Source organism: Ornithorhynchus anatinus, chromosome X3, assembly GCF_004115215.2.
Source record: "Ornithorhynchus anatinus isolate Pmale09 chromosome X3, mOrnAna1.pri.v4, whole genome shotgun sequence".
Classification (NCBI taxonomy): domain Eukaryota; kingdom Metazoa; phylum Chordata; class Mammalia; order Monotremata; family Ornithorhynchidae; genus Ornithorhynchus; species Ornithorhynchus anatinus.
In genome coordinates, this window is record NC_041751.1 from 25813428 (window position 1) to 25841207 (window position 27780).

General features: G+C 45.6%; 2 long non-coding RNA genes across 8 annotated transcripts; one reads left to right on the forward strand and one right to left on the reverse strand.

Moving 5' to 3' along the window:
- Positions 1 to 3986: 3986 nt before the first annotated feature.
- Positions 3987 to 27751, reverse strand: LOC120638124. The gene is made up of 2 exons (XR_005659614.1): positions 27535 to 27751; positions 3987 to 4344 (listed from the first exon to the last, which is right to left on the reverse strand). It is a non-coding gene; the product is annotated as an uncharacterized LOC120638124 (long non-coding RNA).
- LOC103171387 lies at positions 4872 to 10706 on the forward strand. Of its 7 annotated transcripts, none has more exons than XR_005659613.1 (6): positions 4872 to 6449; positions 6774 to 6881; positions 7097 to 7820; positions 7938 to 8078; positions 8590 to 8738; positions 8846 to 10706. It is a non-coding gene; the product is annotated as an uncharacterized LOC103171387 (long non-coding RNA). The 7 variants fall into 7 exon arrangements; XR_005659612.1 differs by having other exon boundaries at positions 4872 to 5463; positions 5652 to 6449; positions 6774 to 7820; XR_003755735.1 differs by having other exon boundaries at positions 6774 to 7820.
- Positions 27752 to 27780: the final 29 nt, after the last annotated feature.

Genomic DNA, 27780 nt, shown 5'->3' on the forward strand with positions numbered 1-27780 from the left:
CATGCAGTGTCCACTTCCTAATTCTCTCTTGGGTCTTTAAGGCCAAACTCCTTGAGAGAGCAAAGAGAACATCTGGGGCGAAAAAAGGAGAGGTCTGCTTCATGCATTATCTCTCCTGAGTCTTTAAGACCTGACTCCATGAGCCATCAGAGGGAAAATCTGTGTGGGGAAAAAGAGAAGTTTGCTTCATGCAATATGCATTTCCTAATTGTCCCCGGGGTCTTTAAGGCCTACGTCCTTGAGCAAACTGAAAGAATATTGGGGGATGAAAAGTAGAGATTTGCTTCATGCATTATCTCCTTCTTAATTCTCCCCTGGGTCTTTAAGGCCAAACCCTCACGGAGAGCCCACAGAGAATGTTTGCAAATGAAAAGCAGTGACTTGCTTCATGCAATATCTCCTTGTCACTTTCCCCCTGGGTCTATAAGTCCTATCTTCTTTACCAAAATGAGAGAATGTTTGAAGATTAAGTGGAAGAGATTGGCTTCACGCAATATCTCCTTATTAATTTTCCCTTTGGTCTTTAAGACCCAACTCCTTGAGAGAGCAGGGAGAATGTCTGAGGGGAAAAAGGAGAGATGTGCTTCATGCACTGTCTCCCATTCAAATGTCACTAGGTCTTCACGACCTAATGCCTCAAATGAGCAGAGAGGATATTATACGTGGAAAAGGAGATACTTGCTTAATGCAATATGTACTTAATTCTCTCTTGGGTCTTTAAGGCCCAACTCCTTCAGAGAGCCGAGAGAATGTTTGGGTTGAAAAAGGAGAGATTTGCTTCATACAATATGTCCCATTGGTCCTCACGATATAATGCTTCAAGTGAGGAGAGAGACAATTTTCAGTGGAAAAGGAGAGCTTTGCTTCATGCAATCTCTCCCCTTCATTCTCTCCTGGGTCTTTATGACCCTTTGTCTCAAGTGAAAAGGGAAGATGATTGAAGAGGTAAAGGAGAGATATTTTTAAGCCATATCTTCTTCATAATTGCCTCCTGGGTCTCTAAGGCCTAACTCCTTCGGAGCAAATATTTGAAGATGAAAAGTTGAAACTTGCTTCGTGCAATATCTCCCCTTAATTGTCTCTTGGGTCTTTAAGACCCAACTCTTTGACTAAGCAGAGAGTATGTCTGGAGATTTGCTTCATTCAGTATCTCCTTCTTAATTCCCTCTTGGGCCTATAAGGCCTAACTCCTTGAGAGAGTTGAGAGGATGAGGAGACGAAGGAAGGATTTGCTTCATGCAATATCTTTCCTTTGCAACTCTCTCCTAGGTCTTTAAGGCCAAAATCCCTGAGAGAGCTGACTGAATGTTTGAAAGTGAAAAGGAGAAAGCTGCTAGATGCAATATCATCTCCTTCATTCTCTCTTGGGTCTTTAAGGCCTAACTCCTTGAGAGAGCTGAGAGGATGAGGAGAAGAAGGAAGGATCTGCTTCATGCAATATCTTTCCTTCGTAATTCTCTCCCGGGTCTTTAAGGCCAAAATCCCTGAGAGAGCTGACTGAATGTTTGAAAATGAAAAGGAGAAACCTGCTACATGCAATATCATCTCCTTCATTCTCTCTTGGGTCTTCAAGGCCTAACTCCTCGAGAGAGCTGAGAGGATGAGGGGAAGAAGGAAGGATTTGCTTCATGCAATATCTTTCCTTTGTAATTCTCTCCTGGGTCTTTAAGGCCAAAATCCCTGAGAGAGCTGACAATGCTTGAGAATGAAAAGGAGAAACCTGTTACATGCAGTGTCATCTCCTTCATTCTCTCTTGGGTCTTTAAGGCCTAACTCCTTGAGAGAGCTGAGAGGATGAGGGGAGGAAGGAAGGATTTGCTTCATGCAGTATCTTTCCTTCGTAATTCTCTCCCGGGTTTTTAAGGCCAAAATCCCTGAGAGAGCTGACTGAATGTTTGAAAATGAAAAGGAGAAACCTGCTACATGCAATGTCATCTCCTTCATTCTCTCTTGGGTCTTTGAGGCCTAACTCCTTGAGAGAGCTGAGAGGATGAGGAGAAGAAGGAAGGATTTGCTTCATGCAATATCTTTCCTTTGTAATTCTCTCCTGGGTCTTTAAGGCCAAAATCCCTGAGAGAGCTGACTGAATGTTTGAAAATGAAAAGGAGAAACCTGCTACATGCAGTGTCATCTCCTTCATTCTCTCTTGGGTCTTTAAGGCCTAACTCCTTGAGAGAGCTGAGAGGATGAGGGGAGGAAGGAAGGATTTGCTTCATGCAATATCTTTCCTTCGTAATTCTCTCCCGGGTCTTTAAGGCCAAAATCCCTGAGAGAGCTGACTGAATCTTTGAAAATGAAAAGGAGAAACCCACTACATGCAATGTCATCTCCTTAATTCTCTCTTGGGTCTTTAAGGCCTAACTCCTTGAGAGAGCTGACTGAATGTTTGAAAATAAAATGGAGGTACCTGCTTCATGCAATATCTCCTCCCAAATAAACTCTTGGGTCTTTAAGGCCTAACCCCTTGAGCAAACAGAAAGAATATTTGAGGCTGAAAAGCAGAGATTTGCTTTACGCAATATCTTCTTCCTATTTCTCTCTTGGGTCTTAAAGGCCCAACTTCTTGAGAGAGCAAGGAGAAAGTTTGAGGTGAATAAGGAGAGCTTTGGCTCATGCAATATCTCTCTTTCCTGATTATCTCCTGGGTCATTAAGGCCAAATTCCTTGAGAGAGTAGAATGAATGTTTGAAAATGTAAAGGGGAAACATGCTTCATGCAATTTCTCCTCTTTAATTCTCTCTTGGGTCTTTAAGGCCAAACTCCCTGAGAGAGCAGAGAAAATGATTGAAGAGGTAAAGGAGAAATTTGCTTCATATTCTAAGTATTTCATAATTGCCTTGTGGGTCTTTAAGGCCTAATACCTTGAGAGAACACATAAAAAATAGGTGAGGTGGAAAAGGAGAGATTTGCTTCATGCAAAGTCTCTCCTTCATAGTTCTCTCCTGGGTTGTCAAGGCCTGGCTACTTGAGCCAGTTTGAGATACGGCAAACAAAAGTCTCCATGCTAATTCCCCTAATAAGCTCTGAAAGAGTTTTCACCTTTATCCTCTCACACCACTAACTGCGCGGGACAAACTGCATCGAGGCCCAAGACCTCTGGGCCAGCAAAACAGGTATGCGAAGAGAGGTATGCCTAGAGGTCAGGAAGTGGGAAATGTTTGAAATTTTAGTCTAGTTATTGGTTTCAGTGTGTCTTTCCCTCTCTCGACTGTAAGCTGCTTTTGGCCAGAGAGGATGTCTCCCAACTCTACTGTATTTTCCCAAACGTATAGTAGAGTGCCCTGCCCAGAGTAAGCACTCAATAAATACCAATGATAGATTCAATGAAGCACTGCACATCCCAGCTGTGTCCAGAGGGCACAATGACGTTTGGACCACTAACATTATGAGAAAGGTTTTATTATAACTCACAAAAACATTATGTGCTCTAAGGCTTTGCTCAGTATAATCCAGACCTGCACAAAAACAGAAGTTAGCCCAATAAATTCTGGACAATACCTTTCACCTCTGATCCCCAATGAAAACAGAGAGAAAGATGGTCTTTTTCCAGTATTCTAACATTGTTGTGGGGGTTTCTGTGGCTTGGGCTGCCTCTCTGTCACAGCTAGGAAATAGGCGAAGCCCTGATATAGGTAGGCTCTTGCCTCTCAGCTTGCTGAAGAGCCCAGTGGAGTTGGTTTTTAGCGAAGACAAAATCTGTAGTTCAGTTTGGGTACACTGGTGCAGTTGACTTTTCCCTCAGACTCTCCTAGATTTAATGGGCCAGTAGACTTGGGGCCCCCTCTGCTGCCAGCTTGTCCCTTAAAGACTGTCCTTCCTGTTCTGCAGACAGTTCAGGTCTGATTTCTCAGCAGCTCAAGGAGAAAGAAGCGGGTAGGTCAGACTCTCCAAAATGTATGTTGAGCACACACCAGACCATTGTTTTTGGGAGACGATACTTGGTTATAGATGCCGTGAAACAGAAACAACTTGGAAAAAATCATTGTAATTCTGTCAGGTCTATTATATTTCTCTCTTCTCTCCAATTGTACTTTACAGGGAAGGACTGGGCCCATGACCAGGATCCAGCTCCTCCAGTCAGGGCAATAAACATTCACTAAGTTTCTGTAAAGGACAGAAAGTCAGGAAAAATTGTGGGCTGATTGTAAAACTGATGATTCTAAAAGCTAGTTCCGTGTGTACACACACGATAGAGAATTTTTCAATCTGTCCTATCCCTCTGCAGCACCAGCCGCGGTGTGGAAAGACTCTACGTGTTCATCAGCGGCAGACGAAGAAAGGACGCATGGAGATCAGGCAACTGTCCGCGTTCACAGTCACCACCTCCGGTCTTTATGGCCCAAACTGTGGGAGGGGGGAAAAGAGGGATTCACTTCAAGTAAAAGCCTAGTGTAATCCCCTGGAGACTCCTAGAAAGCTCTCCACCCGGGGTCTTCAAGGCCCAGGTGCTGGAGAGAGAGAGCAGGGTCAATCCTGCTCACCCTTCTTTGTAGCTGAGAAGGAGAGAGAAGAGAAAATTTATAGAAGTTTAGGGGACTGCAAAATTCTATAGCAACATAGCATTGTCAGCTCACTATTTAAATGGCTCACGCACAGCCCTGAGGTAAATCTTTTCTCTTCTTTCCTAATCAGCTTTAACCATAACAAACTGAATTTTTCTTCCCCCATCAATGTTCAATGGAAGAACACTTTCATCTCATTCAGTTACAATCAAGCTCAACCACCTGCATTCATTCAATCCACAGTCTTCCAAAAAGCAATAAAATAGTTCCAATAAATAAATAAATAAACGAATAAATAAATAAATAGATGAATAAATAAATAAGCAAACAAATAAAAAATAAATAAACGAACAAATAAAATAAATAAATAAATAGAATGTAAAAACAAAAACCTAGGAAACCCAAAACTCAATGAAATAGTTTAAAATTAAAATTAATCATTAAAAATCAACATATAAAGAAAGGCTTCATATAATCATCACATATAATTCTCCTTTCCATTGAATATAGATTTGTGGAAATAATTTGGTAGAAATTCTAGATTTTGCATTTGGAAGAAAAAAGAAGGGAAAATTTATCTCTGTTTTTTGGAGCCATCATTAGCTTAATGGCTTTGAGTGAGCAAGATGAATATGACCCAACAGTCCTAACTTTTTATTCCCCTGGGAAAGGCAGCAGCCTAATGTCATCACAAACAGAGCTCTGCATTTGCTTTATTTGAAAACCCTTGTTTTTTCTTGAGAAAACCATGACTTCTCTTTCTTTTACAATGCACATGTAGTATTGTGTCCTAACAGCCCTGAATGTCTAGAGATTTTGGCCACGGCACAGGAAGAATTAATCACCTTGGGCTCGGTCTTCCCCACCCGGAGCAGCGAGCACCAGGCCCCCGATGCAGAGCAGCGGTAAGCGGTCTCCCCCGGAGACGGCAGAGCAGGCCACTGGCAACACCTGAACAGAGGTACGAGGGAGGGGGAGAGAAGATGGGCCTGAGTGGCGCGCTCTTGCCGTATCCCTGGGATGGACCTGGGGACAGGGGAGAGTCAACTGGTTACGGTCACACCTGCTGAGCCTTGTCCATTTCAGAATTTGTGGGGAGGATATCTGTTCCCTCTGGCAGGAGAGTATCGTCAGCCTTCCCGCATCCAGGAAGAATGAGATGAAGTTACAGGAGGAACGAGAGAGCGTCCCCGGCTCGTGAAGGACGAGGCGTGTGATTGGGTCTGCGTCGCCGGCCTGGCAGCTGTCCCTGCAGCCCCATATTGCAGGGGGGATGCGGGGGCAGCCCGGTGAGGCGGAGCAGGGAAACTGGGTGCGAGGAGGTGGGGCTGGAGGCCTGAACAACTAAGCTGCACTGCCACTAGGTGCCCCCTGATTCTCAATGGGAGCGCCATTGCAGGGGGGACAGTGGCAGTGCCGGGAGGGAGGGCAAAGGAGTATTATCCGGTTCTCCTGGGTCTCCCCTCCTCCCTGTTCTCCCCTTCTCCTCTTTACCTCCCCTTTTTTTCCATTCTAGACCACAGCCCCCCTACTGTCCTGCTCTGGAATTCATCACTGGCCTGCCCCCTACCATCCTGCCCTGGAATTCATCGCCTGCCTGCCCCCTACCATCCTGCCCTGGAATTCATCGCCTGCCTGCCCCCTACCATCCTGCCCTGGAATTTCTCGCCTGCCTGCCGACAGCCACCCCAGGACACGCCTGCTTCATCATTCCTGGGCCCCTCAGCCAAGACAACTCCAGCCCCTCTCCCGGGGTGTCCCCTGGGGCCTAACCTTCCCCAGGGCCCCTTCTCCCTCCTCCTCTCTCCCCAACCCCCCGCCCCCACCCCCCAGCAAGGACACACACTCATTTCCAGGAATCATTCATAAAAATGTATTAACTTCAGTCTCTAGCCTGTGGACCTTCCCCTGTTTGTGGATGGGGTCTTTGAGAGCACTGTGGGTAAGGTGAGACAGTTGGGTTGATCTAAAGTGGCAGTAACATGGTTTGGAGAGAGAGGAATTAATCTGGGACTTTTCTGTTGGGGGAAGAATGAAGAAGGGGAAATTGATCTCTGCTTTTTTGGGCCATTGTTAGCCTAATGGCTTTGAATGAGCAAGATATATGTGATCCAACAGTTCTAACTATTTATTCCCCTGGGAAAGCCAGCAGCCTAATGTCATCACAATCAGAGTTCTGCATTTGCTTTATTTGAAATGACTTGTTTTTTCTTAAGAAAACTGTGACTTCTATTTCTTTTACAATGCACATGTGGTATTGTGTCCTAACAGCCCTGAATGTCCGGATAATTTATGCCACGGCAGAGGAGGAATCGGTCACCTTGGGCTCGGTCTTCCCCACCTGGAGCAACAAGCACCAGGCCCTGACGTGGAGCAGCGGTAAGCGGTCTGGCCCTGGGATGGCAGAGCAGGCCACTGGCCACGCCTGAACAGAGGTACAAGGGAGGGGGAGAGAAGATGGGCCTGAGTGGTGTGCTTTTGCCAAATCCCTGGGATGGACCTGGGGACAGGGGAGAGTCAACTGGTTACGGTCACACCTGCTGAGCCTTGTCCATTTCAGAATTTGTGGGGAGGATATCTGTTCCCTCTGGCAGGAGAGTATCATCAGCCTTCCCGTATCCAGGAAGAATGAGATGAAGTTACAGGAGGAACGAGAGAGCACCCCCGGCTCGTGAAGGACGAGGCGTGTGATTGGGTCTGCGTCGCCGGCCTGGCAGCTGTCCCTGCAGCCCCATATTGCAGGGGGGATGCGGGGGCAGCCCGGTGAGGCGGAGCAGGGAAACTGGATGCGAGGAGGTGGGGCTGGAGATCTGAACAACTAAGCCACACTGCCACTAGGTGCCCCCTGATTCTCAATGGGAGCACCATTGCAGGGGGGACAGTGGCAGTGCCGGGAGGGTGGGCAAAGGAGTATTACCGATTTCTCCTGGGTCTCCGCTCCTCCCTCTTCTTCCCTTCTCCTCTTTACCTCCCCTTTTTTCCATCCTAGATCACAGCCCCCCTATTGTCCTCCTCTGGAATTCATCGCCTGCCTGCCCCCTCCCATCCTGCCCTGGAATTCATCGCCTGCCTGCTGACAGCCACCCCAGGACATACCTGCTTCTTCATTCCTGGGCACTTCAGCCAAGACAACTCCAGCCCCTCTCCCGGGGTGTCCCCGGGGGCCTCCAGCTGTCCCTAACCTTCTCCAGGGCCCCTTCTCCCTCCTCCTCTCTCCCCTTCACCTCCCCCACCCAGGACACACACACATTTCCAGGAACAGACCCTAGCCTGTGGACCTTCCCTTGTTTGTGGATGGGGTCTTTGAGAGCACTGTGGGTAAGTTGTGGTGGTTGGATTGGTCTGAAGTGGCTGCATCATGGTTTTGAGAGAGAGGAATTAATCTGGGACTTTCCTGTTGGGGTTGATGGCAAAGTGTTTCTTACTTGCCCTGAGTTTAAGGTGCTACTGCTTCTGATGTCAGAGGAGCCGTAATGGGATTGTATGTCTTCGATGCTCCAGATGGCAGCCCTGAACTGACCTGTTTTCAGCCTGATCTGAGATAGACCACCTGAAAACAAGCACAAGTGAAGATAGGTAACTGTATGAAATGATTAACATACGATAATTCTATATCTGTGTGTCTTGCTTTTCAAAGGGTCAACTCCTACTTGTTTTGGATAAATGCTAGTTAGTATTTTTTAGTTTTGCCCCAGAGGTTCTGTTCTTTTTCTAAATGTTGTATCACCTGTCTGCTCTCAAAATGGTTACCTGTGCCTCTGACCCTATTCCCTTTCACCTTCCCCAAACACTTGCTACCACTTTATCGCTGACTCCTCCTCTCTGTCCTTCTGCATCCTCCAGCTATTACCTCATCTCTGAAGTGCTTAATATTAAGTGCCTACTGTGTGCAGAGCGCTCTAATATTGATTTTGACTCCGGGTCCTTCTCATGCTTTGCTTCCTCCTTCAAAGTCCAAGAGATTCAATCCCTCGTATTTAATTTATCCAACCCCACACGGCCTTCTCCCAAGAAAGGCATCTAGATAACACATTTGGAAGAAAAACCTGACAGCTAAGGACTTTTTCATGCTGGGATTATTTTGCAGCATCCGGCACACGAATATCACAACTTTGCCTGAAACTGTTGAAGTTGGAGCAGGAGCGTGAACTGCTGAGGAATATCGACAGAGCTCTCAGGGAAGAAAATATTTTCTCCAGGATTGGCAGAAAACCTCTGGCATAGGACAACAAGAAAGTGAGTGCTCTCCCCAGATCGTGATTATGACTAGATTGCCAATTGCATGCTTTTTTGTGAGTCTCAGCGATTAATCCGGTAAAAATCTCTCTTCCCTTCAACTTCAGAAAGCAAGCTTCCAAAGCCCCCGGATAAATTAAAGCCATACACTCACCGGGCCAGCTATGATGCTGAATATGCCAAGGCTTTGAAGGTCTTCTACCAAAGCATGAACAAAGTGAAGGGCTAGTTCCTTCAGCTGAGACTCTACAGAGCACATGTACACAACATGGAATTCCCTATGGTGTCTGCGTAGCAAAGGAGTCCCTAATATTTTTGTATTTCTTCAACAAGTGAGGCTTTTGAAACAAACTGTTTAACTATACTTGTCCTTGCTTATGTATGAATATACATGCCCAGCTATAGAGCTACTCTTACATATTTTTCCCAAGTGCTAAAAAAAAGCCATGATGCCAATGCAAAATGTACTCTGAAAAAAATAGCAGTGTTATGTATGGTATCTACGACTGTCCCACAAGGGGCTCACAGTCTTAATCCCCATTTTACAGATGAGGCAAATGAGGCTTGGGGAAGTTAAGTGACTTAAGTACCGTGAGCACCCCAGCCTAGCAATTTCTTTAGAAAGACCTAGGCTTCAGCCAAAACAGGGAAGGGAGGGATCAACAAAGACAATGGAAGATGGCCAAGAGAGATACTACCTGTTTCCCTGGGCAAACAACAGGAGTCTTACTCATTTCAAATAAGCACTGATAAGAGGAAACCCAGTTAGTTAAACTGCTTTCAAGGTAAAGATGGTGATGAACTTATTCCAGCAGTATTTAAGACCTTCAGTTCCTAGTTGGATCTAAGAGTACTAGATTGCTGAAAAGAAATGCTGAAAGGTGTCAGTTATGGTGATTTTTACAGATGGGAAGGCTAGTAAAACAAAAAGTCCAGGATCAGCAGAAGTATTATGCTGTCCCCTGTCAGTATTTGCTGGGGGGGAGTGCAACCAAAGCAAGATATTCCTAAGTGTATGTATGCTATGCATTGTTGTGTGATGCCTCAGAGTGCTTCCTATTGTGACTCTTGAAATAGAACATAGTCAGTATACTCTAATGCTGTCACTTAGTTGCGTGTACCGTTTTTCGGGGGGATGACAGGCAGTTGCATCTTTGTACTGAAAGACAGGCACATATGCTAAAGGACTTGGAGGAAGTACTAGACTCCAGGCTCTGGAAACTGAAAAATGATGTTGCGTTTATAAGTCAAAAGAAGAGAGAGCAAATGCTCAAACTCTACTTGCTTAGAACTTCTTTGAAGGTTACTTGAGTTTTGCATAACTCAAAAACATTTTCAAGCCCCCTCGTATTCTGTTGGTAAACCTGTCATACTGAATTGGGATCTTTAAAGTTCAGTAAAGATAATACCTTTTAAGACTTATGCTTTAAATCCTTGTTTTGTGAACGTAGAACACAGATGAAGGGGCCTGGGTTTATCTGAGCTCAGTGTCCCCATGAGATGGGTGACGTTTAGGACTGTGAGCAAACTGAGGCTTGGAACTCCTGATGATGATGATGATGATGATGATGATGATTCAACAGGAAGCCAAGTCCTCTAGCCTGTAAGCTCCTTGTGGTCAGGGAGTGTGTCTGTCATATTCTGTCTCCCATGTGCTGAATACAGTGGCCAGCACACAGTAAGTGCTCAATAAATACAATTGATTTAATCGCCTGAAGCAAAGAGTCTCTGCCGACAACCACAGCAGCAGGACATGCCTGAATCATCACTCCTGGACCACCACCTCAAGACTTGCCTGAATCATCATTCCTGGACCACCACCTCAAGACTTGCCTGAATCATCATTTCTCGACAACCTCCCCAGGACTTGCCTGACTCTTCATTCCTCTGCACCTCGACCAAGACAACTCCAGCCCCTCCCCCAGGCTGTTTCCTGGGGTCTCCAGCTGTCTCTAACCTTCTCCAGCATCCCCCCCCGCCCCCAGCCCCCCTGCCCACCAAGCACCCAAAAACACATTCCCCGGGAATAATGAATAAAAATGTATTAACTTCACTCTCAAGCCTCTGGACCGTCTCTTGTTTGTGAATAAGGTCTTTGCTTTTGGAGAGGCGCGGTTTGCCGAGGGCAGGAGGTTGTGGGACTGAAAGTGCTTCTGTGGCAGGGATTTTCCAGAAGGATGGATGTCTCTAAGACCTTCTTCTTGGGCGGGGGGGAAGAGAAGGGAGGCTCTCTGAACAGAACTAGCTATGGGTTCTACAAAGCACATGGGCCCGAACCCCTGAGCCAGCCCTATGTATGTCCACCTAAAACGTTTGAGAGGCCAGGCCGTCTTCTGTCTGCTTGGCGCTGGGCCCGAGCCACCAACTGTGGGAAGACCCAACTGTGTTCTTTGGACTTGGGCAACCTTCACTACCACAGTGGTTGCCATTTCCTCCCTACCCGTTCTCCAAAGATCTGATTGCCAGAACTCTGACCCACACAGCAGCTCCATCCCCTCACAGGTCCCCACAGTTACACTAAACCTTCCAAGATGGACCCCTTCCATAAAGTGCTGGCCGCAAATGAGGAAACCACAAATCATAATAACGATGACGATGAGGATAATATTAATGATAGTATTTGTTAGGTGCTTACTATGTGCCGAACACTGTACTAAGTGCAGGGAAAGATACAAGTAAATCAGGTTGGACGTAGTGCCAGTCCTTCATGGGTGTCACGGTTTTAGTAGGAGGGAGGAGGAGTATTAAATCCCCATTTTGCAGATGAGGAAACTGAGGCCGAAGGCAATCCAGAAGGCAAGTGGCAGAGCCAGAAGAGAGCCCAGTTCCTCGGAGTGCCAGGCCCTTTTTCTTTCCACCAGCCGTGCTGCTTCTCTAGAACTAAAACTCAAGGATGACTGAAGATGGAGGGTGGCTAATCCTGGAGGAAGCAAAGTCCTCTAGACCATAAGCTCCTTGTGGGCAGGGAAGGTGCCTGTTAGATTGTTAAACTGTACTCTCCCAAGCGCTTAGTACACTGCCCTGCGCACAGTAAGCGCTCAATAAATACGATTGATTGATTGCCTGAAGCAAAGAGAGGCAACGGCCAGGCCCCGCCCCTCCCCTCTCCTCTGGGCGGAGCCTCACTGTGCAGCGAGCGGCGGGAGGCGGGGAGGGAGGACGGCGCGGAGGGGGTCACGAAGCGGGAGATTTCTGTTAAGCTTGAGGGGAAACACAAACGCAGATACGCCGGGGGGGGGGGGGGCGGGGACACCTCTCAGAAAGATTATTAGGGGCAACTCTGAAGCCCCTAGGAGTCTAGAGAAAATTTCCAGAGTTAGCCTTTCAAAACGTCTACCTTTGTTTCAACAAGCCTGTGAGTATTTTCTAAACGTTCCTGTCAGAGCAACACTAATGTCGTTCATTTCTCATTTTTCTGTCAGGATAAATCCATCCCCCAAAGATTTTCCTCTGACTAAATCTTGACTCGGGTTCAGTGGGGAGGAAGCGCTCCAGGCTTTCAAGACTTTCGTCCTCCACTGTCCCTCTTAAAAGAGTTTGCATAGATAAGTAAGTGTAAAATGATATTACCTCAGTTAACAGGAGAAAAGCAGATATAAACACCTTGAGTGAGAAGAAAGCGAGACCCCCTAGGAGAAGGAAGAGCTAAGGGGTTTCTGTAAATGTGAAAATAAAATCACCAGAAAAGGAAGAAAAAGACGTCTGAAATAAAAAAATATAGCAACCTCGAGCTTGACGATGGAAGGAGAGGCTAGAGATTTTTATTTAATTTTTCTCTTTAAGACAACAAGTCTTTTTAAAACCTCATTTCTCCTATGAAAGGCAAATCAATGGAAAACCATTTCTTCACAGAAATTTCCCCAAACCATAGTTAGTGCACGTGTGTTTAAAACTATGTCAGCGGCCTTTCAAAACAGCCATTTATAGAAAGTACTACGCCTCAAGGTAATTGCCAGCAATTTAAAGTGCAGTAACAAAGTCATCCAAATCGACTGTGAAATTGATTCCGATAAAGGAAGCAGCGAGGCTTAGTGGAAGGGGCACGGGCTTGGGAGTCGGGGGACGTGGGTTCTAATACCGCCTCCGCCACCTGTCTGCTGTGGGACCTCGGGCGAGACACTTCACCTCTCTGTGCCTCAGTTACCTCGTCTGTAAAACGGGGGTTAAAAGTGCGAGCCCCACGTGGGACAATTGGACTAGCCGGCTCTCGGAACAGTGCTTAGCCCGTAGTAAACGCTTAACAAATACTATATATATGTTGGTATTTGTTAAGCGCTTACTATGTGCAGAGCACTGTTCTAAGCGCTGGGATAGATTCAGGGTAATCAGGTTGTCCCATGAGAGGCTCACAGTCTTCATCCCCATTTTACGGATGAGGTAACTGAGGCACAGAGAAGTGAAGTGCCTTGCCCACAGTCACGCAGCTGACAAGTGGCAGAGCCGGGATTCGAACCCATGACCTCGGACTCCCAAGCCCGGGCTATTAACACTGAGCCACGCTGCTTCTATTATTATGAAGATGATGATTATTAAAGTATCCCTGGAAAGGTCAAAATGGGGGTTCAGAAGTGGTTTACAGTCATTTTGTGTCACTGGACTTAGGAAACTGACATCAAAAAGGATCGAATCCTTAAAAGCATTATAGAAACAGCCCGAATACTCCTTTTTTGATATTTAATGGAGGCAGTTGTGTGAACACTCAGAGAAAAAAACAAGCACTCCTAAATGAAGTCATTGATCATGTTTGTTTTTTTTTTAAAAAAAAATGGCGCTGGATTTAATTACAATTCTCCAGGGATAATTTAGATAAACCTACGTAAAAGAAGTTTGATTTACCTCCAAGTCCTATTAAGCATCAAAATCATCACCAAAATTGAAACAGTGGCCTAGTGGAAAGAGCAGGGGCTTGGGAGTCGGAGGTCGTGGGTTCTCATCCTGCCTCTGCCACTTGGAGGGTGTGTGACTTTGGACAAGTCACTTAACTTCTCTGTGCCACAGTTACCTCATCTGTAAAATGGGGATTAAGACTGTGAGCCCCACCTGGGACAACCCGATAACCTTGTATCTCCCCCAGCGCTTAGAACAGTGCTTGGCACCTAGTGAGCACTTAACGAATACACTATTATTATTATAGTAATAAATGAGGGTGAATGAAGTGAAGAAAGCAAAGAAGGTGAACAAGACATCTCTGAGAAATGTACTTCTCATTAAATCATACGCTCCTCATGATATTATTTATATGAAATAATAATAATCATGATAATAATAAGGTTGGTATTTGTTAAGCGCTTACTTTTTGTGCAGAGCACTGTTCTAAGCACTGGGGAGATACAAGGTTAGCAGGTTGTCTCACATGGGGCCCACAGTCTTAATCCCCATTTAAGAGATGAGGTAATAACTGAGACACAGAGAAGTGAAGTGACTTGCTCAAAGTCACACAGCTGACAAGTGGCAGAGGCGGCATTCGAACCCATGACCTCTGACTCCCAAGCTCTTTCCTTCCACTCAGCCCCGCTGCTTTCGACTACTTGGGGCCGTGTGTGCTGGGCGGGGAGGAGAGAGAGAGAGAGAGGGAGGGAGGAGGGAGGTCGGGGATCCTTGAGGGAGCGAGGAGAGGGGGGAGCAAAGCGCGGGAGAGGGCAGGCTCCGTCCCCGTGCATTCTAATCCCGCTCCACTTGTCAGCTGTGTGGCCTTGGGCAAGTCACTTACCTTCTCTGTGCCTCAGTTACTTCATCTGTAAAATGAGGATTAAGACTGTGAGCCCCATGTGCAACAACCTGATTAACTTGTATCTACCCCAGCACTTAGAACAGTGCTGTAGCACATACTAAGTGCTTAACAAATACCATCATCATTATTATTATCATTTTTGACAGATGAGGGACTGAGGCCCAGTGAACAAAGAATACTTTGGGGATCCATCTCATCAATTCTACTGAAAAATTGTTTCCATATGTATTCTGGCTACTTTCTGGGGGGTATTTTTTGGTTGAATTATCCAGTTATTTTCTAGTATTTACTGTCATATTGTACTCTCCCAAGTGTTTAGTACAGCGATCTGCACACAATAAGCACTCAATAAGTACAACTGAATGAAGAGTATTCACTAGGATGGTCACTAACAGCAAATCTCTGATACCAGACAGATGTATGTGACATCACACCACACATGTAGCTCTGGGCATGCAGTGCAACCTGATGAAGTCTCTGATGTCATCTACTGGAAGCAGGCAGATTTTGTTCAATCCTAGAGAGTTTCCCAGGGTGCACTTTGAACCTCACACATGCTCCAGACTTTTTAATTCCCTTCCCAGGTTAGTGTGAAGTCTAAGATGCAGAACTTGTCTGCAGGAGTTCAGCGTGGCCTAGTGGGGCCTCCTAGATAATTATCCCAACATTTATCCCTAGGAAGCCCTTCTGCTCCATAAAGGGGAGCCTAGCTCAGCGGTTCCTCTCTCTCTCTTTTTTTAATGGTATTTGTTAAGCGCTTACTATGTGCCAGACACTGAACTAAGCGCTAGGATAGATAAAAGCTGATCAGGTTGGACTCCAGGACCCAGCAGTACTCAGCCCCCTTGCTCCACAATCCAGCCCACATCCCACTGTGCTGTAAAGTGGTTAAAAAACAAAAACAAATCATTCTGGGTGACAAAGCAGCCTGTGAGGAATAATAATGATAATAATGATAATAATAATTGTGGTATTTGTTAACCACTTACTATGTGCCAGGCACTGTTCTAAGCACCAGGGTGGATACAAGCTAATCTGTTTGGACACAGTCCCTCTCCCACTTGGGGCTCATAGTCTCAATCCCCCTTTTACAGATGAAGTAACTGAGGCCCAGAGAAGTGAAGTGACTTGCCCAAGGTCACACAGCAGACAAGAGGCAGATCCTGGATTAGAATCCATGCCCTAATGACTCCCAGGCCCGGGCTCTATCCACTAGGCCATGCTGCTTCAATGAGATAGCAGTCTATTATCAGCACAACACTGCAGGAGTTGGGAGAGATTTGAGACTGGCAATTCTCTTCCCCACCCTCCACCAGACCGACAGGGTGGACACAAGGTTAGCTCCCCCTGGCTCCACATCCATTCCTGCCAAGGGGGTCTGCAGCTCAGACTTCACTCTGACCCGGAGGAGCAAGTGGAAACTTGAACCTCCGACTCACAAACCACACGAGATAACCAACCGCTGTAAAACATGCAGCCGAGACATCGATCAGGACCGGATTGGGATATTACTATTTCCCAAATCGGTCTCTTTTGGCAGAGTTCAACCACAAAACCTGCACCTGGGCGTAGACCAGCCCCTCCCTAGTGCCGTATGCTTGGATGATACTCAGGATTAATTTTGGATTGGTTCTTGCTAAACAGATGCAGAATCAGAGAAAAAAAAGTGTCGATATGAAATTGAGAAAGAAACCCCTGTGCCTTCACCCTCTGCCAGGAAGGGCTGAAGCCACTACCCTAGGCTCTTTCCTCTCCATCCAAACTGCTACCACGTTAATCTAAGCATTTCTTTTATCTCACCTGGATTACTGCATCAGCCTCCTTGTTGACCTCCCTGCCTCCCATCTCTCTCCACTCCAGTCCGGATCATTTGCCTACAGAATCATTCAGTCCACGTTTCCCCACTTCCCATGAATTTCCAGTGGTTGCCTATCCACCTTCACCCCAAACAGACACTCCTTACCACAGGTTTTAAAGCATTCAATCACCTTGCCCCCTCCTACCTCACCTCGCTAATCTCCTACTGCAACCCAGCCCGCACATTCACTCCTGTAATGGCAACCTGCTCACTGGACTCGATCTCGTCTCTCTCGCTGCTAACCTCCGGCCCACATGCTGTCTCTGGCCTGGAACACCCTCCCTCTTCATATCCGACAGACGATCCTTCCACCCCCAACCCCCGCCTCCAAAGCCTTTCTGAAGGCCCATCTCCACCAAGGGGCTTTCCCTGACAAAACTCTCATTTCTACCCTCCCCTCTACCTCAACTATGCAGTTGGCTGCATGCCCCTTAAGCACTTTGATACTCACTCCAGCCCCATAGCACTCATGGGAAGCAGCGTGGCTCGGTGGAAAAGAGCCTGGGCTTCAGAGTCAGAGGTCATGAGTTCGACTCCTGGCTCTGCCACTTGTCAGCTGTGTGACTGTGGGCAAGTCACTTCACTTCTCTGTGCCTCAGTTCCCTCATCTGCAAAATGGGGATTAACTGTGAGCCTCACGTGGGACAACCTGATTACCCTGTATCTACCCCAGTGCTGAGAACAGTGCTCTGCACATAGTAAGCGCTTAACAAATACCAACATTATTATTATGGGCTTATCCTTATACTCTACTATTTCCCCTACTTGTAATTGATTTTATTGTCTGTTTCCCCCTGTAGAATGTAAGGTCCTTGTGGGCAGGGAACATGCCTATCAATACTGTTGCATTGTACTCCTCCAAGTGCTTCATTGAGTGCTCTGCACACAGTAAGTACTCAATACATACCACTGATTCCCATTATGAGAAGCATTCATTCATTAATAATAATAATAATGTTGGTATTTGTTAAGCGCTTACTATGTGCCGAGCACTGTTCTAAGCACTGGGGTAGACACAGGGGAATCAGGTTGTCCCACATGGGGCTCACAGTCTTAATCCCCATTTTACAGATGAGGTAACTGAGGCACCGAGAAGTTAAGTGACTTGCCCAAAGTCACACAGCTGACAGGTGGCCGAGCCGGGATTTGAACCCATGACCTCTGACTCCAAAGCCCGCGCTCTTTCCACTGAGCCACGCTGCTTCTCATTCATTCAGTAGTATTTATTGAGCACTTACTATGTGCAGAGCACTGTATTTAGCGCTTGGAATGTACAAATCGGTAACAGATAGAGACGGTCCCCGCCCATTGACGGGTTTACAGTCTAATCGGGGGAGATGGACAGACAAGAACAATAGCAATAAATAGGATCAAGGGGATGAACATATTAAAACAATAGCAAATAAATAGAATCAACGTGATGTACATCTCATTAACAAAATAAATAGGGTAATGAAAATGTATACAGTTGAGCGGACAGCATGGCCTAGTGGAAAGAGCATGGGCCTGGGAGTCAGAGGACCTGGGTTTTAATCCCAGCTTCACCACTTGTCTGCTGTGTGACCTTGGGCCAGTCACTTAACTTCTATTTGCATCAGTTCCCTAATTTGCAAAATGGGGAATTTAAATAGCTGTTCTCCCTCCAATTTAGCCTGCAAGTTCCATGTAGGACCTGAACATCTTGTATCTACTCCAGTGCTTAGTAGTCAATCAGTAGTATTTATTACACACTTACGGTGGGCAGAGCACTATACAAAGCACTTGGGAGAGTACAGTACAGCAGAATTAGCTGAAAGCGCCCCGCCCTTAATGAGCTTATAGTGCTTGGCACACAGTAAATACCATTATTATTATTATTTTTATTATTTATTAATTGGTGACTGGTCTAGGACCTGAGACACCTGCAGCACAAAGTGTGGCGTGGCACGATGGTGAAGCGATATGGTGAAGATCTTTTTGCTGCCAAGCTAGAGGCTGTCCTTTGACCAAGACCCCACTAATCCATCTGGCTGCCATCTTTGGAAGGATTTACACATCTGCCCCTATCTCGCAGGGCATCATAAAGCAATGACTTTGTTTAATCAATCAATCAATGGTATTTATCAAGCACTTACTGTGTGCAGAGCTCGGTACTAAGTGCTTGAGAGAGTACAATACTGTACGGGACAAGACAATTCAAGCACTTAGTATAGTGCCAAGCGCTTAGTACAGTGCTCTGCACACAGTAAGCGCTCAATAAATGCGACTGAATGAACGAATAACAAGAGAGTTGGCAGACACATTCCCTACCCACAAGGAGCCTACAGTCTGGCTCTACCCCATTTTACCAGAACTCAGCTGTGACAGCAACCTCGCCGGGGAGCCAAACGGGACTGGGGAGGCATGATACTGTTGGGGTTATGGTGGCCCATCAAGACAGCACTGGACTCGAGACCACTGCCCATCGATTAAAGTAGCTCTGACCTTAAAGAACGCTCCTTGAAAATCCTTTCTTTTCATCTTTTTAAGGTGAATCAACTCATTTTTCAATCTCTTCAGAGCTACTTTCTTTTCTACCTCGAGTTGGCCTTCTATACTGATTTCATGATTTTTGCCTTCAAGTCTGTGAATATAAGTTTGGTTAAAAGGAGGAAAATTATGAATAAATAAGACGGTTTGTGCAAATACACCACGTGGATAGGCAGACTACAGGGCGATTCACTGCGAATAACCCAGGCCTTGTGGCAGAGCTGGTTTCTGCCGGGGAATGACAGACGTTTCGGAGTTCTGACAGAAAATCCAATCCCTAAAACTAACACTGCAAAGGGATTCCTAAATGAATACTAATCTAAAAAAGCCCCTCTCCGACAGTGTGGGAAGGTGTGGCTACAGCCACCTGGGGGCAGTCCAAGATCAGCATAGTTGCTGGTCTTCGAATCATTGACTGAATTCTAAGTGCAAGTTACCGCATTCGGTTTGGTCAGTGCAGGCTAGTTCTATTTCTTTTTGGACATTCCCTCCAATTCCCAAAGATTTGGGGTGTCACCCTTCCCCCCCCCCCCCCCCCGCACACCTCCTCCCCGCAGCCAGTTTCTCCCTTTTCGGTCCATCTGCTCAGGCAGAGGATTTCTTGTGTTTATTCTCTCTGTGTTTGGTATCCATGGAGAGGGGGTTACCAAACTGTGACTTGGGTTTTCTGCAGGGGAAGGGGTCCTGCTCCCAAGTTATTCACTCATTCATTCAATAGTATTGATCGAGCGCTTACTATGTGAAGAGCACTGTACTAGGAGCTTGGATTGCACAGACAAAAAGGTACTATTTGGAAGGAGGGTTTTTCTGATTCAGTGCCACCAGTGGACTGCTGGCACATCCAGAGAAGCAGCGTGGCTCAGTGGAAAGAGCCCGGGCTTGGGAGTCAGTGGTCAGAAGCAGCGTGGCTCGGTGGAAAGAGCATGGGCTTTGAAGTCAGAGGTCATGGGTTCGAATCCCGCTCTGCCCCTTGTCAGCTGTGTGACTGTGGGCAACTCACTTCACTTCTCTGGGCCTCAGTTACCTCATCTGTAAAATGGGGATTAAGACTGTGAGCCCCACGTGGGACAACCTGACTCCCCTGTGTCTACCCCAGTGCTTAGAACAGTGCTCTGCACATAGTAAGCGCTTAACAAATACCAACATTATTATTAATCGTGGCCCTGCCACTTGTCAGCTGTGTGACTTTGGGCAAGTCGCTTCTCTTCTCTGTGCCTCAGTGACCTCATCTGTAAAATGGGGGTGAAGACTGTGAGCCCCACGTGGGACAACCTCATTACCTTGCATCTACCCCAGCGCTTAGAACAGTGCTTGGCACATAGTAAGTGCTTAACAAATATCATTATTATTATTATTATTATCCAGTCAGAGACAAAAATGAAATGATTAGTAGTACTAATCTATTAATCCCGTCAATATGTGCTGAATTTAAATTCCCTTGTGCTTTGTACTTGAATATCCTTAGGAACGAGAAAAGTAACCTTGGCGCTTTAGACTGGCTCCCAGAATGCCAGAACATCTACTGAATTATTAATAGAAAACTCTTTGAGCAAGGTGGGAGGGAGGGATGTGGGGGAGGGAACAGCTCAATAAAGCCTCAACTGTTTTTTGTTTTTTTTTGTCAGCACTGACTTGATAGCAGTGATTAATCACACAGCCCCTATGACTAGAGAGAAGTTTTTCAGATACTTCACAGCTGTGATGCGTTACAATAAATGTGTACACACATAGGCACCCCCCCCCCCACACCCACACATAATATTCACATCCACACATTTCCAAGGCTCTTTTGCGAAATTTTAGCTTTTCTACTTTGAGGTGGTACTGGTGCCCTTTTCTGTAGGAGAGAACAGTATTTTGTGGAAATTTCTAAGGACTGAGCCTCCTATGGTGAAACCAAATGAAACAGTCATTAAAGGCACTCCACCAGAAAAAAATAGGAAATTTAGGATTGATGTTGGTGCATTGTTTCTTTTTTTTATTTTTGTCTTTGCTACTGGACTAACGATTATTAGCACCACTGTTAAGTAACTCAACACATTTGAAAATACAAGAAATGCATCTTCCCCAAGGCACCTTGCCTCTGAATGCTAATTCCTGCCAATAACCTTAACAATGTGCTGCATTTTCTAAGGCTGGAACTTTGGTTGACTGCCAATTGTTTCCTTTCTGTTTGCTTCCTTTCTGATAAAAACAGATTTAGAAATATTAACCCTAATCTTCCCAGGAGAGTCTGAAAATATCCTTCCTATTTTATAGGTAATGAAGTCTCCATAGAGAAATGAAGTATTCTGGCCATAGAAAGAGCTGGCAATAAAATACGAACACTCAGAATTCCTTTCTCTGCCTCGGTTCTAATCGCTATACACATTCCTTTCCTTTTGGCCGTTATGATAAAGCCCTGAGTGATCACACTTTCTCGAAAAAAAAAACCCAACAACCAAAAAACAAAGATGACAAGAGTTTGGCTCCTAGGGATGTATTATAATTGTCTTGGATTTATCAGTGCCTCTTTGTAAAAACACTCCAATTGTTGGCAGAGGCGATGTAATTATCTGAAAAGGCTTGTCAAAGGTTCTGCAAAATCAGAAAGTATTGGCCGGGCGAACCATCTCTTTCAGCAGTTTTGTGACTTGAAATTATATGGGCAAGTGTGATTTCAGTGCAAATGAAAGTGAGATAGGGATTAGAGGCATCCAAGCTGGGCAGGCACCAGCTGTTCGCTGTCTGTCTCTAGGTCCTGAGCTCCTGAGCAATGGCAAGTTAGGGATGAAACACCCTTCTTTTTCTTTATTTCCTGGAAAACCACTGCCGAGTAGCAAACCTTGGTGAAAGAATTGCTATTATTATTATTGGGTTTTAATCCTGGCTCCAGCACTTGTCTGCACTGTGACCTTGGGCAAGGCACTTAATTTTCCTATGCCTCAGTTACCTCATCTGTAGAATGGAGATTTAGACCATGGGGCCCATGCGGGACATGGACTGTGTCCAACCTGATGTGCTTGTATCTACACCAGTGCTTAGTTCAGTGTGTGGCACGTAGTAATTGCTTAACAAATACCATTAAAAAAAAGTAGCAGGTGCCTCAGTCATTGGCTCTGTTTTCTTCTCACCTGTAAAATGGCGATTAAGACTGTGAGCCCTATGTGGGATAGGGTCTGTGTCCAACCTGACTAGCATGTATCTACCCCAATGCGTAGTACAGTGCCTGGTACATAGTGAGCACTTAACAATGCCATTAAAAAAAAATCCTTGTTGGGACCTGAAGTCTCTTCTGGGTAACTCCAAAGCAGACTGGGACACCACAGCAGTTTCCTATGCACCTGTGTCACTACTCTAAGTTGGTGAGGAAGCCAAATGTAAATTCAGCCTTTGCAGTATACAATGGCCTCTAAAATCCCTGCTTATCCCACACTGAGCATCCTAATCAAGCTGGGTGCCATCAAATTGCCTTGGACTGTGAGCCCCAGGATGGGGGGAGGCCATGAGACACAGCATGGCCTAGTGAGCCAGAGAGGCAGAAGGACATGGGTTCTAATCCCGGCTCGGCCACTTGTTTGTTGTGTGACCTCGGGCAAGTCGCTTCACTTCTCTGTGCCTCAGTTACCTCCTCTGCAAAGTGGGGATTAAGACTGTGAGCCCCAAATGGAACAGGGACTGTGTCCAATCCAATTTGCTTGTTTCCCCCCAGTGCCTGTACCGTAATAATACCACAGTTATTTGTATTATTATGTCTAATTCCCACCTGTGCATTCTCTCCCAGCCCTTAGTACGATGTCCTGCACACAGTAAATGCTTAATACTATTACTAACTACTACTATCTATGACAATATTTGGGTGCCAAGAGTGGAGTTAGGCAAAGCAGGATGGCATAGTGGATTGAGCACAGGCCTGGGAGTTAGAAGGTCATGGGTTCTAATCCCGGTTCTGCCACTTGTCTGCTGTGTGACCCCGGTCAAATTTCTTCACTTCTCTGGGCCTCAGTTACCTCATCGGTAAAATGGGGATTGAGACTTGAGCCCCACGTGGAAGAGGGACTGTGTCCCACCAGATTTGCTGGTATCCTTCCTAGTGCTTAGTACAGTGCCAGGCACACAGTAAATGCTTGTCAAACACCAGAATTGTTATTGTTAAATCCCCACCTCTGCTTTTCACTCTAGGCCTGGCTTTGGGGCATAGTCCAGGCACCTATTAGTGACAACTTGAAATCAAGCCAGGAGATTGATTATATTATAATTATATATTATAGTATATAACATTACATATTATAAAATAATAAATTTTTATTGATTATATTATTATTGATTATACTGATTTTTCAAAGCTTCTCCTTTTGGCACAAATCAACTCCCTCTGCCATTAATCACAATGATAATAGTGGTATTTATTAAGCGCTGACTATGCTCCAAGCACTACGCTAAATACTGGGGTTGATTCAAGACATATGGATTCCACACGGGCCCTTGTCCCTCATGGGCCCCACAGTCTAAGAAGAAGGGAGAACAGGTATTTTTATTTTTGTGAGAGGTGACCCTTCTTAGCCTACTGGTTTTTGACTCCTGTTGGCCTTCATGTCCTGGCACCTCTTCCCCCATGGTTGCGTTAGGCTTCCTGTCGCTCACCTCCATCTGGCCTGCCTCCTGAGGGTGTCTTAATTGCTAGTCATTGGCCGCCAAACATAAGTTTCCCTGCGCTCCTACTGCCTATTCTTGGCCTGACGCTCTAGAGAAATCAAATTTGCTGTGGCCAGTTTGACAGTGCAATCATTTCCCAACCTGCCTCCTGGCCCTCAGGGGGGTGCTAAAACGAGGGGAGGGGGCAAAAGGATCCACACTGAAATGTGCATTGGAGTACACACTGGAAGGACCCCCAGGGTAAAGGTGGGGGAGCTGTGGCAATAAAGTCCCATTTACACGTGAAACATATAGGCCTGGCATTCAGAAATAGCCAAGCTGCCAGAACTCGTGTCCAAGGAAGTCTAGGAGTTTGGGGGCAAAACCCACTCTGCCGATTGGCTGTTCCAGAAGGGTGTTGGGGAGGAGCGAATCGTGTTATCACGTTAATACGATCACTCACCCTATCTCACCTGGATTACTTCATCAGCCTCCTTGTTGACCTTCCAGCCTCCTGTCTCTCCCCACTCCAGGCCATATTTCACTCTGCTGCCCGGATCATTGTTTAACAAAAACATTCAGGATGTGTCACCCTGCTTCTCAAAAAACTCCAGTGGTTGCCCATCCACCTCCGCATCAAATTAAAAATTCCTCACCGTTGGCTTTAAAGCACTCCATCACCTTGCCACCTCCTATTCCACTTCGCTTCTCTCCTGCTACAACCCAGCTCGCACACTTCGCTCCTCTAGTGCTAACCCTCTCACTGTGCCTCCATCTCTTCTGTCTCGCCACCCACCCCTCGCCCACGTCCTGCCTTTGGCCTGGAACGCCCTTCCTCCTCAAGTCTGACAATTACTCTCCCCCACTTCAAAGCTTTATTGAAGGCACATCTCCTCCATGAGGCCTTCCCAAACTAAGCCCCCCTTTTTCCTCTTTTCCCACTACCCTGACTTGCTCCCTTTGCTCTTCCCTCCTCCCAGCCCCATAGCACTCATGTACATATCTGTAATTTTATTTGTTTAGATGTCGGTCTTCCCCCATCTAGACTGTAAGCTCATATGAGCAGGGGATGTGTCTGTTTACTGTTGTATTGTACTCCCCAAGTGCTAATGCTCTGCACACAGTAAGCACTCAATAAATACGATTGAATGAATGAATGAATCAGCACCCTGTCCTCCCTGCCAAGCTGGACACTTTGAGCACCAGTTAGAAAAACTTTACTTTTGGTGCAAAAATGCCTAGATGGCTTCTCTTCCTCAATGAATAGTAAGTTTCCATTACATTCCAGATGACATACAGTCCCTACCCATTCTGACTTTGTCCTTTTAGGAATGGACTCTTCTTATTGAAAGCATTTTTGGGGTGAAGAGTAAAAACTGCATTATTATGAAGTTCAGCAAAGTGCTCTGATCACCCTCCTATATATTCGTCTGAATGGATGATCTGTCCAAAGTCCAAATGAAAGTTTTGAAGGGATCATCACAGCTAGTTTTCCTATTCTGTGTAGACTGCACAACCAGGTTAATTAGAAAATGGCCCTGAGAAATTCTGTTCCACCTACTCTGAGGCAGAGGCCAGGGTGAATGGACAGTCCGTCATCCTGAAAGCAATTATTAGCCGATTTACACATGGCAAAATTCAATTCCTTCTTAAAACCGTTCAATTATCTAATTGAGTTCCTGCTATGCTCATTTAAAAAAAACAAAACTCCAAAAGACCCAAAGCTTGCATACCCCATGATGATTAGAAAGTATTAGCCAGTGCCCAGAAGCAATCATGAGTCTAATGACTGAAATGACTAGAAATGCTAGTAAATCATGGCAACCAAAGTGTGTCATGTGAATACTTGATACTGCCATGATAATGACAGCCACTCTCTTTAGGGTTCCTTTTTTCGGGGAGTGTCCATTGACCAGCATCCCCATGTTGATGCGAGGCAAAAATGGTCACTTTCACAGCCTCTTTCATTTGTACATCTCAATATCCTTTCTGAACAAGCAAGCTTTATACATGGGAGAGCAAAGAGCCAGATATGTTTATTTTTGATTTTTTTCTAGTGGCATTTATTAAGCACTTAGTGTGTCAAGAACTGTTATAAGAGCTGGGGTAGATCAATCATTACCTTATTGAAGGCACATCTCTTCCAAGAGGCCTTCCCTGACTAAGCCCCCCTTTCCTCTTTTCCCACTCCCCTCATCACCCTGACTTGCTCCCTTTATTCATCCCCCCTTCCGGTCCCACAGCACTTATGTATATATCTGTCATTTATTTCTTTATATTAACATCTGTCTCCCCTTCTAGACTGTAAGCTCATTATGGGCAGGGAATGTGTCTGTTTATTGTTATATTGTACTCTCCCAAGCTCTTAATACAGTGCTCTGCACACAGTAAGTGCTCAATAAATATCACTGATGGTAACTGAAATAAACATTTTCAGAAAGTAATACACTAAGGAAGGGATGTTCAAATCTTTTGGGGAAGATCTTTTGCTGCCAACTGCTTCCTTGTTGGCCAGAGACAGACATTGTTCTTCCCAACCAGAATAGGTAATTCTGGGATTGCCGATTGTAAACTCCTTGAGGGCAGGGATCATGTCTACCAACTCTACTGCTTTGTACTCTCCCCAGATGTTTAAAAATAAAAAAATAAAAATAAATAGTGGTATTTGTTAAGCACAGGTGTTCAGGTGGAGCCTGAATTAGAACTTTGGTTGATCCACTAGGCCACATTGCTTCTCTATAGGTGATACTGCCTGAACCCCAAAGTACTGATAAACTGTCGATTTGGCAGCCTGACGGTAGATAATAAGCATCGCTTTTGTGTTCCAAACTTAATTTGTAGGAGGTGGCACATGATTTCTAGTGAGAGTAATGAATCTGAGTCTTTTCTACTAGGCCATGAAGCAGCATGGCCTAGTGGAAAGAGCACGGGCCCGAGAGTCAGATGACCTGGGTTCTAATCCTGGATTTGCCACTTTTTTTTACTGGTACTTGTTAAAGCACTTCCTATGTGCCAGGCACTGTTCTAAATGCTGGGTTAGGTACAAGTTAATCAATCAGTCAATGGTATTTACTGAGCGCTTAATATGTGCAGCGCACTGTACTAGGTGTTTGGGACAGTACGACTGAACAGAATTAGCAGACACGTTCCCCGCCCTTAACAAACTTACAGTCTAGAAGGGGAGATGGACATTAATAAGAATAAAAAAGTAATTTATAATATATAATCAGGTTGGACATAGTGTATGTCCCACATAGGGCTCACATCTTAATCCCCAGTTTACAGATGAGGTAACTGAAGGCACAGAGAAGCGAAGTAACTTGCCTAAGGTCACACCGCAGACTGACAGTTTCCTTATGCGTAAAACAGTGATTCAATATCTGTTCTCCCTCCTACTTAAACTGTGAGTCCCCTGTAGGACAGCGACTGTGTCCGACTTGATTAACTTGTACCTATCCCAGAGCTAAGAATAGTGCTTGACACATCAATCACATTTATTGAGTGGTTACTCTGTTCAGAGCACCGTATTATGCGCTTGGGAAAGTACAATATAACAATATAACAGAGATGGTAGACACATTCCCTGCCCACAATGAGCTTAGTTAAGCAAGCATTTAACAAGTACCATAATCATTATTAATTACTAATATAGTTTTCCTTGACTTCCTCTTCACTTTCCTAGAACCTAGTCGTGAGAAGCAGCGTGGCTCAGTGGTAAGAGCATGGGCTTTGGAGTCAGAAGTCATGGGTTCGAATCCCAGCTCTGCCACTTGTCAGCTGTGTGACTTTGGGCAAGTCACTTAACTTCTCGGTGCCTCAGTTACCTCATCTGTAAAATGGGGATTAAGACTGTAAGCCCCACGTGGGACAACCTGATTGCCCTGTGTCTACCCCAGTGCTTAGAACAGTGCTTGGCACATAGTAAGCTCTTAACAAATACCAACATTATTATTATTATTAACCAGAGAAAAAGCCCATCGAGCCTAGAGTTAAGCTTCTTTTTCACCTGCAGTGCAGGTCAGTTGAACTCTGATGTACCCTGTTGGCACTTACATGTTGTTGTAATGAAATTTCTCATTTCCTACCATTATGCGATCTGTCCACTTGGCATCTCCAAGCTTCCTGTATCCTCCTTTCCTCTGATGTAACCGGATGGCACAGAAGTACTGGAGTGTTCCATGTGGCCATCCTGTGACGTTGGGATTCCCTGCAGAAAACATGGCTCTCGGAGCGTACCATGAGAGTCGTGAGAGCCATCGATCCCTTGAAACTGGCTTGTCGCTCTGGGAGTAGGCCGAGGGCCAGTTGAACAGATGAACCTGAACATAAAA